The 13,617-nt window shown below is 40.4% G+C and overlaps 1 protein-coding gene across 4 annotated transcripts in view; it reads right to left on the reverse strand.

Annotated features, from left to right (window-relative positions):
* Positions 1-13,617, reverse strand: part of LCLAT1 (lysocardiolipin acyltransferase 1) — a 185,314-nt gene that overhangs the window by 158,041 nt on the left and 13,656 nt on the right. The window contains exon 1 of one of the 4 annotated variants that reach the window (XM_045447262.1): positions 11,810-12,142. The exons of the other annotated variants lie outside the window; for them this stretch is intronic. The gene's annotated coding sequence lies outside the window, so the exon portion shown is untranslated. Of the gene's footprint in view, positions 1-11,809; positions 12,143-13,617 lie in introns of those variants that run through there. 4 annotated transcript variants of the gene reach the window in all.

The following is a 13,617-nucleotide window of genomic DNA, read 5'->3' on the forward strand; positions in this document are numbered from 1 at the left end:
ATTCTCTAATTTATTATGAGTTAAATAAAATCTTTAACATAAGTTTATTTTTCTATCTGTGTAAATCATCATATCATCATTTAATGCACTAGTCAACGTTTTTACTATTGGTAAGACATTGTTCAATACGTAGATGTTGTTCAGTACTTAGATTATCAACACAAAAAATACTCCAAACAGTGAGTATAACTGGACTTTCTGTAAAGGCCCATCTCCCCATGTAAATTAATAAACAGGCTTTTGAGGAATCAATACCTTATGAAATTCATTGGCATGAATGAGGTCATGAGCTCTGGATGAAGCAAGGAAATCAGGTTTCAGAACCTGCAAAGCCCATGTTCAGAGTGTAGATGATGGTCAAGCCAGTGAACAACCACCACAGTGAGGTGCTGTCCACTCACCTCCACTGGCCATTTAATGTTTCCCTTTAAAAAGTTAAAACAACCAAGAATTCATGTCAGAAGACAAATAAGTTGATAGTCTCTGCTCAATAAAAGGTTCTCAAAATGTGCCATCCCTTTGAATGTGTCCACATTCATCTACACACCCATAAATGTAGGTAAATGTTTATATCACTTCAGCAAAAATAGCAACACAAGAGTCTTTGTTTGGTTTCATAAATTATCAAGAATATAATCATGGGGTACCTGGATGGCTCAGTCTGTTAAGCGTCTGACTTCGGCTCAAGGTCAATGATCTCGGGGTTCACAGGTTCGAGTCCCATGTTGGACTCTGTGCTGACAGCTCAGAGCCTGGAGCCTGAGCCCGGAGCCTGCTTCATGAATTCTATGTCTCCATCTCCCTCTGCCCCTCCCCCACTCATTCTTTCCCTCTCTTTCTCTCTCTCTTAAAAATGAATAAAACATAAATATAAATACAAATACAAATATATATATATACATATATATGTATATTATACATATATTATATATTATGTGTATATATATATATTTTGTATATTTGTGTGTGTGTGTATGTGTGTGTATATATATATATATAATATACACACACATACACACACACACACATATATAATGATGGAGGGGTGCCTGGGTGGCTCAGTCGGTTGAGCATCCGACTTCAATTCAGGTCAGGAACTCACGGTTTGTGAGTTGGAGCTCCACATCAGGCTTTGCGCCAACCGGGCAGAGCCTGGATTCGCTGTCTCCCTCTCTCTGTACCCCTCCCACTGCCTCCCTCCCTCCCTCCCTCCCTCCCTCTCTCTCTCTCTCTCTCAAAAATAAACATTAAAAAATAATACAATTATAGAGAATTATAAAGGGAAGTAAAGAAATAAGAAACATACTGATAACAGGGTCAAAGCAGATGTTCCAAATTCAAGTGATCTAAGTCAAGAGAATGGGTGGTTTCTAAACTCACCGGATTCTTCTCCATCTACATGCTCTCTTTACCCCAAAGACACTAAAATTAAAAAAGCATCATAATAGATATCAACCCCTTCTACTAATTACAATGTGATGGCTAATTTTATGGGCCAACGTGGCCAGGGACAACGCTGTTTCAGGATGTGTCTGTGAGGGTGCTTCCAGATGAGATTAGAATGTGAACTGATGGACTCAGTAAAACAGATTGCCCTCTCCAATGTCGGTGGGCATCACCCAATATGTTGAGGGCCTGAATAAAACAAAAAGCAGAGGAAGAGGAACTCACCCCTTTTTTGCCTACCTCACTGAGCTAGGTAGGACATCTCATCTTCTGTGGCCCTAGGACTGGGATTTACACCCTCAGCTCCCCTGGGTTCTCAGGCCTTCAGACTCAGACTGAATGACACAACTGGCTTTCCTGAGTCTCAGTCTTGCAGAGAACAGATCATGAGATTTCTCAAACTCCATAACCAGGTGAGCTAATTTTTCATACATCTTTCTTCCTACTTCCTCTTTCTCTACACACACACACACACACACACACGTATGTGCATATATATGTAATAATAAATAACATTACATTACATTGTATTACATTATAAAACAACATATAAATAATAAAAAATAAATATACATAAATACATTTTAAAAATGGAGATATATATAAATATCTATCTTCTACTGGTTCTGCTCCTCTGGAGAACCCTGACTAAAACATACACACACACACACACACACACACACACACACACACATCCTGCTCTTGTTCAGAACAGTCTCATTTATTTTATATTTATACACATTTTTATTATATATATTTATATATGTATAAGTTTATAAATATATATAGGCAAACTATCTTCCAAGAGGAAACACCTGCCCTCCATTGACTGGTGAGGCCATGGATATACTACTGTACGTCAAAAATCAACTATATTCAGACACAACAAATCATTACACTATGTTTTATACTCCAGAGAGGTTGGAGAGAAGGATATAATTTGTTTAACGCAAAAAAAAATAGTTTCAGGCAACACAATGATTCACAGATAATCTTTCCTCTTCCTTATCTTTGATTTAAAAGTCTCACTTAATGCATTAGCTAAACATGGCACAAAAGATTCGGGGCAGGGAGGGAGGGGGAGTTGCTGGCAAGACTTAAAGAAGCAAAATTATCTAATAGGACTCTTGGGTTCTTTCCCAAAACTATTTAAGAAAACTGAAAATATCTGAAATGAGTAAAAAAGGTAATATCTCCTGCCTCTCTACAAAACGATACTTCCCAGACCTGGTCTATCAAAAATATTTTGCACAGAGGCGCCTGGGTGGTTCAGTCGGTTAAGCATCCGACTCTTGATCTGGGCTCAGATCCTGACCTCACAGTTTGGTTTGCGAGATGGAGCCCCATATGGGGAAGTGCCCCCACAGGGCGGAGGCTGCCTAGGATTCTCTCTCTCTCTACCCGTCCCTAACTCTCTCAAAATAAATAAATAATTTTTTTTTTAATTTGCCCAAAACCTATCTGAATGCCATTAAAATATCTACAGAAATTCAAGTAATAAGGCAGTTTACCAAATGCAAGAACAATATGTATTATAACTCTAAGGGCACTTCCATTTTGATAAGAAGAAAAAAAAAAGTTTCCATTTTTCTGAGCAATTTCTGATGTAGCCATTGGTCCATGATCCTTATCCTCTTGTGTAAGCCTCAGGGAACACAAAACAAAACAAACAAAACTAGTATTTATGAACATGTATTTCAAATCAAGAAAAAAAATTAACACATGAAAAACTTTAAATTTAGAAGTCTCAATATGTACTTTTTCACAAGCCAATAATAAAAGTGAAGCCTTAGAAGTAGATATAATTGTCAACTGCAACAGTTCAGGGTGTAAAACCCTGTACTCAATGAGGAGGTCTGAAGGCCCTGTCTCCTTTTTTCCCCCTTTACCATAAATGTTTTCTGTATATTCCTGACCATGTAACCACTAAATACAAAAATTACTAACATGTAAAAACTACTTCTGTTCTCAATTTTGAGACTACTTCCCATAAAACTGGCAAAATTTTTAAATTAGCTTCAAGTTTTGCAATTAATTCCAATTAGAAAAATTTGTTTAACTTAAAAGAAAAACAAGGGCATTTATGAAAAGCCCATGGCTAACATCATACTTAAGAGTGAAAGACTGAAAGCTTCCCCCTAAAATAAATCTACAGATTCAATGTAATCTCTATCAAAATTCCAAAGGCCTTTTTTTGCAGAAATAAAAAAGCTGAACCTCAAATTCACATAGAATTACAAAGCATTGCAAGTAGCCAAACAGTACTGAAAAAGGAGAACAAAGCTGAAGGATCACACTTCTCGACTTCAAATCTTACTACAAGGCTTACAATGATCAAAACAGTGTGCTACAGGCATAAGAAGAGACATGAAGACCAACGGAATAGAACTGTGAGAATACAGAAATAGACCCATACTTCTATGGTCAACTGATTTTTGACAAGGGTGCCAAGACCATTCAATGAGGAAAGAACAGTCTGCAATAAATGATAGTAAGTGGACATCCACATGCAAAAGAACGAAGTTGACCTCTCTATCAAACCTGTGGACAAAAATTAACTCAAAAGGATCAACAACTTAAATGCAAGAGCTAAAACTATAAAACTGTTAGAAGAAAACACACAGATCAATCTTCATGACTTCAGATTTGACAATGGATTCTTAAATATGACTAAAAGCCCTAGCAACAAAAGAAAAAAATAGATAAATTGGACTTATTCAAAATTTAAAACTTTTGTACACCGAAAGGATACTATCAACAAAATAAAAAGACAACCCACAGAATAAAAGAAAATGTTTGCAAATCAAGGGTTTAGTATCCAGAAAGTAAGCAACTCTCATAACTCAACCACAAAAAGACAAATAACTTTTTAAAAAGGACAAAGGATGTGAACAGACCTTTCTCCAAAGAGTACATACAAATGGTCAACAAGCACATGAAAAGATGCTCACATAGTCTTTGCCACTGGAGAAATGCAAATCAAAACCACAATGAAATAGTACTACTTACTCAACAAGGATGGTTATAATTTTTTAAATGGGAAATAACAAGTAATGGTGAAAACATGGAAAATTTGGAACCCTTAAACATCGCTGATGACAGTATAAAATGGTGCATGTGCTGCCGAAAACAGGTTGACAGTTCCTCATATATAAAATGACTATATCACCCAGCAATTTCACTCCTAGGTATTTACCAAGGACTAGAAACAGGTTCTCAAACAAATACTTGTCCACAAATGTTTATAAAAGCAACATTATTCACCATAGCCAAAAGGTAGAGACAACTTAAATGCCCATCAATGGAGGAATGGCTAAACAAATTGTGGTATATACACAGGAAATACTACTCAGCCTTAAGGATGAATCAAGTACTAATATATGCTACAATACGGATGAACCTCAAAAACATTACATTAAGTAAAAAAAGTAAGACTCAATAAGTACATACTATATGATTCTATTTATATGAAATATCCAGAACAGGCAAATTCATAGAGACAGAAAGCAGATTTGGGTTGCCAGGGGCTGGGGAAAAAAAGAGAAGTATATGCTTAAAGGTACAAGGTTTGCTTCTGAGATAATGAAGTGCTTTGGAACGAGAGAGAGGTGGTGGTGGCACAACACTGAATGTACTAAATACCACTGATTTGCTCACTTTAAAATATGTCAATTTCACCTCAATTAAAAAAAAATCAACAGACCAATACCAAATGTCATACATAGCTTTTTTTCCAAGTGTCCACAGTACAGGTCATTTATAAAAACTGATAGTCTGGGGCACCTGGGTGGCTCAGTTGGTTAAGCATCCAACACTTAAAATCTCATGGTCCAGAGCCTGCTTGGGATTCCCGCCCCCCCCCCCCAAATAAATAAGAAAACTTAAAAAAAATGATTATCTGTTAAGCCATAATTTTACAGGGCACATTTTCCAATTTTATTTATCTTGAGAGAGAGAGAGGGCACAAAGGCGGGACAGAGAGAGAGAATGCCAAGCAGGCTCCGCAATGCCAACACAACACAGAGCCTGATGCAGGCCTCAATCTCACAAACCCTAAGATCAAGACCTGAGCCGAAATCAAGAGTCAGATGCTTGACTGAGCTACCCAGGTACCCCACGTTCTTCCTTTTTAAATGGGAGGCCACATGACCAATAAAGTGTTACTGGTCAGAAACCAACGGATCCAATTCAAACTCTACAGAATACAGGAGACTGAAACAGTGTAGTGAGTCATATACAAAGAAGACTTTTAAAAACATAGGGCGCCTGGGTGCCTCAGTTGGTTGGGCATCCGACTCTTGATTTTGGCTCGGGTGGTGATCTCAGGGTTCCTAAGATCGAGTCCCATGTAGGGCTCTACGCTGACAATGAGGAGCCTGCTTGGGATTCTCTCTCTCTCTCTCTCTCTCTCTCTCTCTCTCTCTGCCCCTCCCCACTCGCGCTCTCTTTCTCTCTTCTCTCTCCGGCACTCTCTCAAAATAAATAAATAAATAAAGGGGCGCCTGGGTGGCGCAGTCGGTTAAGCGTCCGACTTCAGCCAGGTCACGATCTCGCGGTCCGTGAGTTCGAGCCCCGCATCGGGCTCTGGGCTGATGGCTCAGAGCCTGGAGCCTGTTTCCGATTCTGTGTCTCCCTCTCTCTCTGACCCTCCCCCGTTCATGCTCTGTCTCTCTCTGTCCCAAAAATAAATAAACGTTGAAAAAAAAAAAATTAAAAAAATAAAAATAAAAATAAATAAATAAATAAATAAAAACAAGAGAAAAAACAAAAAATATATTCATCCAAATTTACCCAACATAAAGAATGCTATCTCCTTCAGACTAGCTACTTTGAATATACTTATTCTGCTGTTGCACTACTAAAAATACTTTCAAACTTGTATAGTTTGAAATATCCTTTGGTCAGCTCAGGCGACAGACAAAAAGGTAATTAATTGTATTTACACCTTATTTTTAAATAAAACTGGTATTAACCAACATGATCACCTGACCTGATCACCTAGGTTGGCCCTAAGTTAGCTAATTACAAACAACTCTAACTTCAAAGAATAAAGTTTTAGCACAAATTCAGTTACTTAAATCAATACACTAAAACTTTTGAAGATATGTTGTGTCTTCAGATCTGCTTTTGTCAAAGCAGATCCAGGCTTTGGAAAAGGTCCCCCTCCAGATAAAATGAAGCATTCACTGCCATCAACACCACCTTTCAGTACATGTCCATCAACCTTCTCCTTTCCTTTCTACTCACAGCCTTCCTACCTAGAAGGGTCCTCTCCCCAGCCAATTACCAAAATCCTACCATCTCTTCAAGACCATACTCAAGTAACATCTGCTCCATGAATTGCTCTTTTGAATTCCAGAAATATTTCATGATCTGTACTGCTCACTTGGTCATCACATGCTATTTTTATACTGACATCTTTTAATATATTCTGGCTTTTCAATTATAGTTTTTAAGGAACTGGAAAATGTATCTTCTATCTCCAATGCAATTCACTGGAGATACACACTGAGTGGCCCACCCAAGAAACACAAGAGGTGTTTGTTTTCATTTGTTCTATATAAAGACTAGGACAGTATTATTAGCCTGGACCTGATGAAATGTGGTGAGTCTTGAGTAGCTGCCTAAGGAGTGTGGGTTCCATCCTACCATAATGGAGAATTGCAAGTTCCTGAGCTCCACAGCGATGTAGAAAAAGCAGTCCTCAGTCCACAGCTGCCAGAGGGGGAGTTGGTAAAGTTCCAACCCTTCAATCAAGAAGGAGCTCAGCAAAAAGGGTTAAGTAGGGACTCTACAATCAGAAGGCACTGAGTGTGCCGCTGCCAGCTCGAGGACTCTGGGCAAGCTATAGGACTTTTTAAAAGCTTCACTTTCAGGGTGCCTGGGTGGCTCAGTCAGCTAAGCGTCCAACTTCGGCTCAGGTCATGATCTTGTGGTTCATGGGTTCAAGCCCCGCATCGGACTCTGTGCTGACAGCTCAGAGCCTGGAGCCTGCTTCAGATTCTGTGTTGCCCTCTCTCTCTGCCCCTCGCCCGCTTATGCATGTGCTCACTCTCTCTCTCTCTCTCTCTCTCAAAAATAAACATTAAAGATAAATATGTAAGTAAACATTTAAAACATAAAATAAAAAAAGTAAAAGCTTCACTTCCTTTATAAAACAAGGATGATAAAACAAAAACCTACCTAGCTGTAATATTACATAAAATAACACATACCACAATGCCTACCAAAGAATAAACACTGCAGCCTGCCACCAATTCTCTGATATCAACTGGGTATCCTACAATTGCTACCTGGCGTTAGTATCAAATCCCACAAGCTAAAGGGCAAGACACCCAACAAGACTGCTTTTGCAGCACACATCCCCCAAGCTATCAGAACTTCTAACTTGGCTACAAATTCAAGGGCTCCCATAACCCTCATTCAAGTGCAGTAATTTGCTATAATGATTCACAGAACTTGTTGAAAACACTATACTTAACCAATTACAGCTTTATTATAAAGGATACATAAAACTCAGCAACAGCCAAGTGGAAGACATGCATAGGGCCAGGTCTAGGGAAAGAGAATGGAGGGATTCAGAACTTCCACGCACCCCCTCTCTTGGGGAAATTCAGGTGTCCCCCTTCTAGCACATCCATGTGTTCACCAGCCTGGAAACTCCAGTGTCCAGAGTTTATATAAAGGGGTTCGTTACACAGGCATGGTTGATTGAATCATAATTTATGTATGACTGAACTCAATCTCCAGTCCCTCTCCTCACCCCAGAGATCAAGGGGTGGTAAAGTTCTGACCCTCTAATTGAGAGCTGAGTCTTTCCCAGACCCTCCCTTGAAACTATCTAAGGGCCCATCCCCGAGTCATGTGATCACCATAAACTCAGGTAAGGTTAAAGGGGGCTCATTATGAATAACAAAAGATACTCCTACCCCTACTCAGAAAATTCCAAGGGTTATTGAAGCTCTACATCTGGATCCAGGGACAAGAACCAGACATTTCTTTATTATATCACATGCACAATAAATGGAAGCTATTATTTTAGAAACCTAGTAGTAGGCTATCAAAATAACATAAGCATAAAGATGAGGAAGAAAAAAAAGACTTCAAAAACTTTACAAAAGAAAAGAAAAAAGGGGGTGGGGTGGGTCAAACTGAATATAACAATTCAAGTCTGTATGACTAAATAGAAACAGACACATCCAGCAGGGACTGAGGAAGGGACTGAGAATGAATTTAGTGTTAACCAAGTTGAGATTGAATCACAACCAGTGATTTCAAAAGGACCCAGGCAGATGAAGAATGTGCACCTAGAGACGGAGAAGGACACGGCAGACTCAGTTTTCAGACTTATCCCCATAGAAAAGATTCCCTACCCGCCCCCCAAAGGAAGCCCTCACTACTCAAGAGAGGATACCTCTCTTGAGGTGTCACATAACCATCTACTAGAGTCAAACAAAAGCAAGTTAGTTACTGCATTAAGCCTAAAAGGCAAGAGCTGACCTCTAGAACATACTCCATTTAATATTTTGGACTCTAAACAAAATGGTAATTCATTTTTAACATAAAGATTCAAAAAGAACCACATGACCTGGGAATGCAAGCTGGTGCAGCCACTCTGGAAAACAGTATGGAGGTTCCTCAAAAAACTAAAAATAGAACTACCCTACGACCCAGCATTTGCACTCCTAGGCATTTATCCACAGGATACAGGGGTGGTGTTTCGAAGGGACACATGCACCCCCATGTTTATAGCAGCACTATCAACAATAAGCTAAAGTATGGAAAGAGTCCAAATGTCCATCGATGGATGAATAAAGAAGGTGTAGCATGTGTATACATATATGTACATACACACACACACACACACACACACACACACACACACACTGGAGTATTACTCAGCAGTCAAAAAGAAGGAAATCTTGCCATTTGCAACTATGTGGATGGAATTGGAGGGTATCACGCTAAGTGAAATTAGAGAAAGACAAAAATCACATGCCTTCACTCCTATGAGGACTTTAAGAGACAAAATAGATGAACATAAGGGAAACAAAAATAATATACAAATAGGGAGGGGAATAAAACATAAGAGACTCATAAATATGGAGAACAAACTGAGGGTTACTGGAGGGATTGTGGGAGGGGGGATGGGCTAAATGGGTAAGGGGCACTAAGGAATCTACTCCTGAAACCACTTTTGCACTATATGCTAATTCGGATGTAAATTAAAAATAAAATTATAGAAAGAAAGAAAGAAAGAAAGAAAGAAAGAAAGAAAGAACAAACGAACCACATGACCAAATACTAGGTCTTGTTCTTTGACAGAAAAGGACCATTTTATTACCTATCAACAGGAAACTTACAATGCATCTAACAGAAGTGTTTATTTTTTCAAGGAAAAGTTATGGAACAACCACAGAACATTTCAACAACACAACATAAACAGAACAACCATAATCAATTCAGAAAATCTTCCTGTTCAGATACATGAAGCAGGATAAACGCTTCAAGCACAGACACCATTACACAGATTTTACTCAAAGCTTTTACAGTCCAGCTTTTAGAAAGTACATTCAATAACTAGGAACTACCATTTTAATGGCCCACACTTCAGAAGCATCACAACTTATTTTACCCCACAATGTACATATTATAGAGGTGGCTTTTAGACAACAGGCTTGAGCACTGGAAACTTGATCAAGGCAAAAGGGCCCACAGAGACCCCCTGGCTGAATACAGACATGCCCATCAAGCCACCCACTTCCAAATACTCATAGGCCATAACTATCCAAAGGACTGCTTACAACCAGACACAGTTACCAAAAAAGGGAAAATTCCCCATGTTCCCATACCTCCTCACCTTCCCCCTTTAAAAACAGCCCTCACCTCCTGCCTCATGGCAGACAGCCTCTCCTCTGTTGTCCTGCCTGCTGCTCCCTTGAGGTATATTCAATACATTTCTATCCCTTTGTTCTGTCTTGGGCAAATCCTTTCACAGCCCGTGCCACTATCCCCCACCCAAACATCGCCCCACATCTAGGGGCCCCCATGTGACTGGCATAGACACCACACATATCATCACCTCCTCTTGTTGCTAGCATCCCAGAACAAAGTCTCAACTCTGTCTTTCAGCCAGTGAGGGTGAGAAATGGAGGAAGAAAGGGAAAGCAGGGAGTGGTAACAGCATACTGGGCTACTCAGATGGTTCCTGGTATCAAAAGGATACAATGGGCCCATGGGAATGACACATTCTAGTACTGACTGCATTAACGAACAGGCTTATTGACTCAGGAGTCTGAGAGACTGTGCTGGCTGCAGTGCTAAGTAAGGACGGGAATGCCAGAAGAGTGTGGTAAAAGCCCAGCGTGTCCCATGTTTCCAAACTCCAGACTGAAAGGGAGGCAGCACTGTTAAACCAGCCACGTCCTTGGAATTTGGGTTTTTCCCAGATAGCAACACCTCTAGACAGAATATAGAGAGTGAGGGCAAAATCCAAGCCTAGATCCCAACCTCCATAGGGAATGGGGTAAGGGACAGCTCCCTGCCCCACACTCCACAACATCTGATGGATTCAAGTTCCAAAGACTGCTAGAGGAACTCGAAGATGTTCCGAAAGAAAGCAGGTATGACACACTATCCCCACTTCCTGGACTCTGGGTCTAAGGCCAAATTAAAAGGACGATTCTACTCTGCACACAGAAAATGTCTGCATCAGGGAGACGGTTGTTTTTGTTTATAGTAGTACTTAATTCCATTAGAGTATGTAAACCAATTATAACTATAGTTATCTACCTACATATAAACTCCTTGTTCGCGTGGGGGGCATCTTGCATCGTGGTTTATTTTCATTATCCTAAGCTAACAGTAGTGAGGATGCCCTTGGCTCAAACCACCCCCTAACTTGCTCCAAATACATAACCCACAGAAAGCCAAGCTACTCCCCCAACCCACTGCTAATTTCTGACGGGCTTAAATTCTCTCAGCCTCTGAAGACCCCTCTCAATCAATTCACCAATGCTACCTTACTCCTAACACCTGAACCCCCAAAGCCCCCAAAATTCCTGAAGTAAAACATTTGTAAATACTGAGGGTCGGAGGGAATAATCAATGTAAGTAACAGATATCCTTGAGCCATCTCTCCAGTTCCTCCCTCTTCTCTCACCTCGAGTCCTACTCCCCCAAAAAATCACCTTGGAAACCCCAAATGGTTACCCCTAGATTAAGCCAAATTCAGCCCTTTCCGGTTCTACTTACTTGTGAGCATTCCCAGTCCATCAAGGTGCTGAGCTCTAAATTTAGCCTTCCTTCTATCAAGATCTACCCTCCAATTTTTTTTAAGGCAAAAAGATAATATTTTTGTTACTTTGTTAAGCCACATTTCCAGCCCTAATGCTTCTTCCTAGTACAAAGGAAGGCAAAACAGGATCTTCATGACCAATGTTTACTGAATTAAATTAGCAGGCCACTCTTGTAAGGAACTGCTCATCAGATCAGACTGTCCACTTCCCTTTCTCAGAGCAGCAAGGTCACGTGCATGTTTAAAATGTCCTCACTTCCAAAAGCAACTGTTATCAGTTGCTTTGCTTCATTCTTTCCAATTATCACCAGTGAAATCTAGGACCTAACAATCAAGAAAAAATCCCTTCATTTTTTGTTACAAATTAAGAACTTACGTCTCAGGAAAATAAAATCAGTTGTTCACAGTCTTCTAAATTTTTTTTAATGTTTATTTATTTTTGAGGGGGGGAAGAGGGAGAGAGGGAGAGAGAGAGAGGGAAAATGAACATGAGCAGCGGAGGGGCAGAGAGAGAGGGAGACACAGAATCCAAAGCAGGCTCCAGGCTCCGAGCTGTCAGCACAGAGCCCGACTTGGGGCTCACAAGCCGTGAGATCGTGACCTGAGCTGAATCGAACACTCAACAGACTGAGCCTCCCAGGCGCCCCAATTGTCCACAGTCTTCTAATAACAAAACAGTTCTTCAGATATAGGAGGTACTGTGAGAAGGGTGTGACATCTCTCTTAAGCCTCACAACCACCACAGCAGAAAAAGCACCGAGGCTACTCCCAGTGGTTAAACAGGTTAAAAAACAAAATCCCCTGCTCCGAATCACAAGGACAGGAGATGCTACCAAGGGATTCAAGTCCATCAGGCTAAATTCACAGTTCAAGCTGTTAATGGATTATTTAAACAAATAAAAAGATAACTTGGTGTCTTCCATGCAAATATAAAATGAATACCTGTCTATGATTTTACTTTACTCACTAATTATGGCCCAAATAAGATGTCCCATCTGGCTCAAAAGCGAATCCAAAAAGCACAAACATATAGGCAATCAGAAATGGTGAAACGAGGGACACCTGGGTGGCGACTGCAGTTCAGGTCATGATCTCGAAGTGTGTGGGTTCGAGATCCACAGCGGGCTCTGTGCTGACAGCTGAGAATCTGGGGCCTGCTTTGGATTCTGTGTCTCCCTCTCTCTCTGCCCCTCTCCTGCTTAGGCTCTGTCTCTCTCTCTCTCTCAAAAAGAAATAAACATTTAAAAAAAAAAAAATGGTGAAATGAATTTGCTTAATAGATCCAAAACTTGGCCTCTTACAGAAGAGAGGAAAAGAGATAAATTGTATCTCCAAACAAAAAATTCATATGCATGTCTTAAGGACAAGAATAATTTGCGGCACCTGGATGGCTCAGTCAAGTGAGTGACTGACTCTTGGTTTCAGCTCAGGTCGTGATCTCACAGTTCATGGGTTCGAGCCCCGAGTTGGTCTTCGTGCTGGCAGTTTGGACACTGCTTGGGATTCTCTCTTTCCCTCTCTCTCTGCCTCTCCCTTGATCGCTCACCCTCGCTCTCCTTCTCAAAATATATAAACAAACTTGGGGCGCCTGGGTGGCGCAGTCGGTTGGGCGTCCGACTTCAGCCAGGTCACGATCTCGCGGTCCGTGAGTTCGAGCCCCGCGTCGGGCTCTGGGCTGATGGCTCAGAGCCTGGAGCCTGTTTCCGATTCTGTGTCTCCCTCTCTCTCTGCCCCTCTCCCGTTCATGCTCTGTCTCTCTCTGTCCCCAAAATAAATAAACGTTGAAAAAAAAAATGTTTAAAAAAAAAAAAAAACAAAATATATAAACAAACTTAAAAAAAAAAAAAAAAGAATTTCCATTGCTGTCAGTTACT

This window comes from Leopardus geoffroyi, chromosome A3 (genome assembly GCF_018350155.1).
Source record: "Leopardus geoffroyi isolate Oge1 chromosome A3, O.geoffroyi_Oge1_pat1.0, whole genome shotgun sequence".
Classification (NCBI taxonomy): Eukaryota; Metazoa; Chordata; class Mammalia; order Carnivora; family Felidae; genus Leopardus; species Leopardus geoffroyi.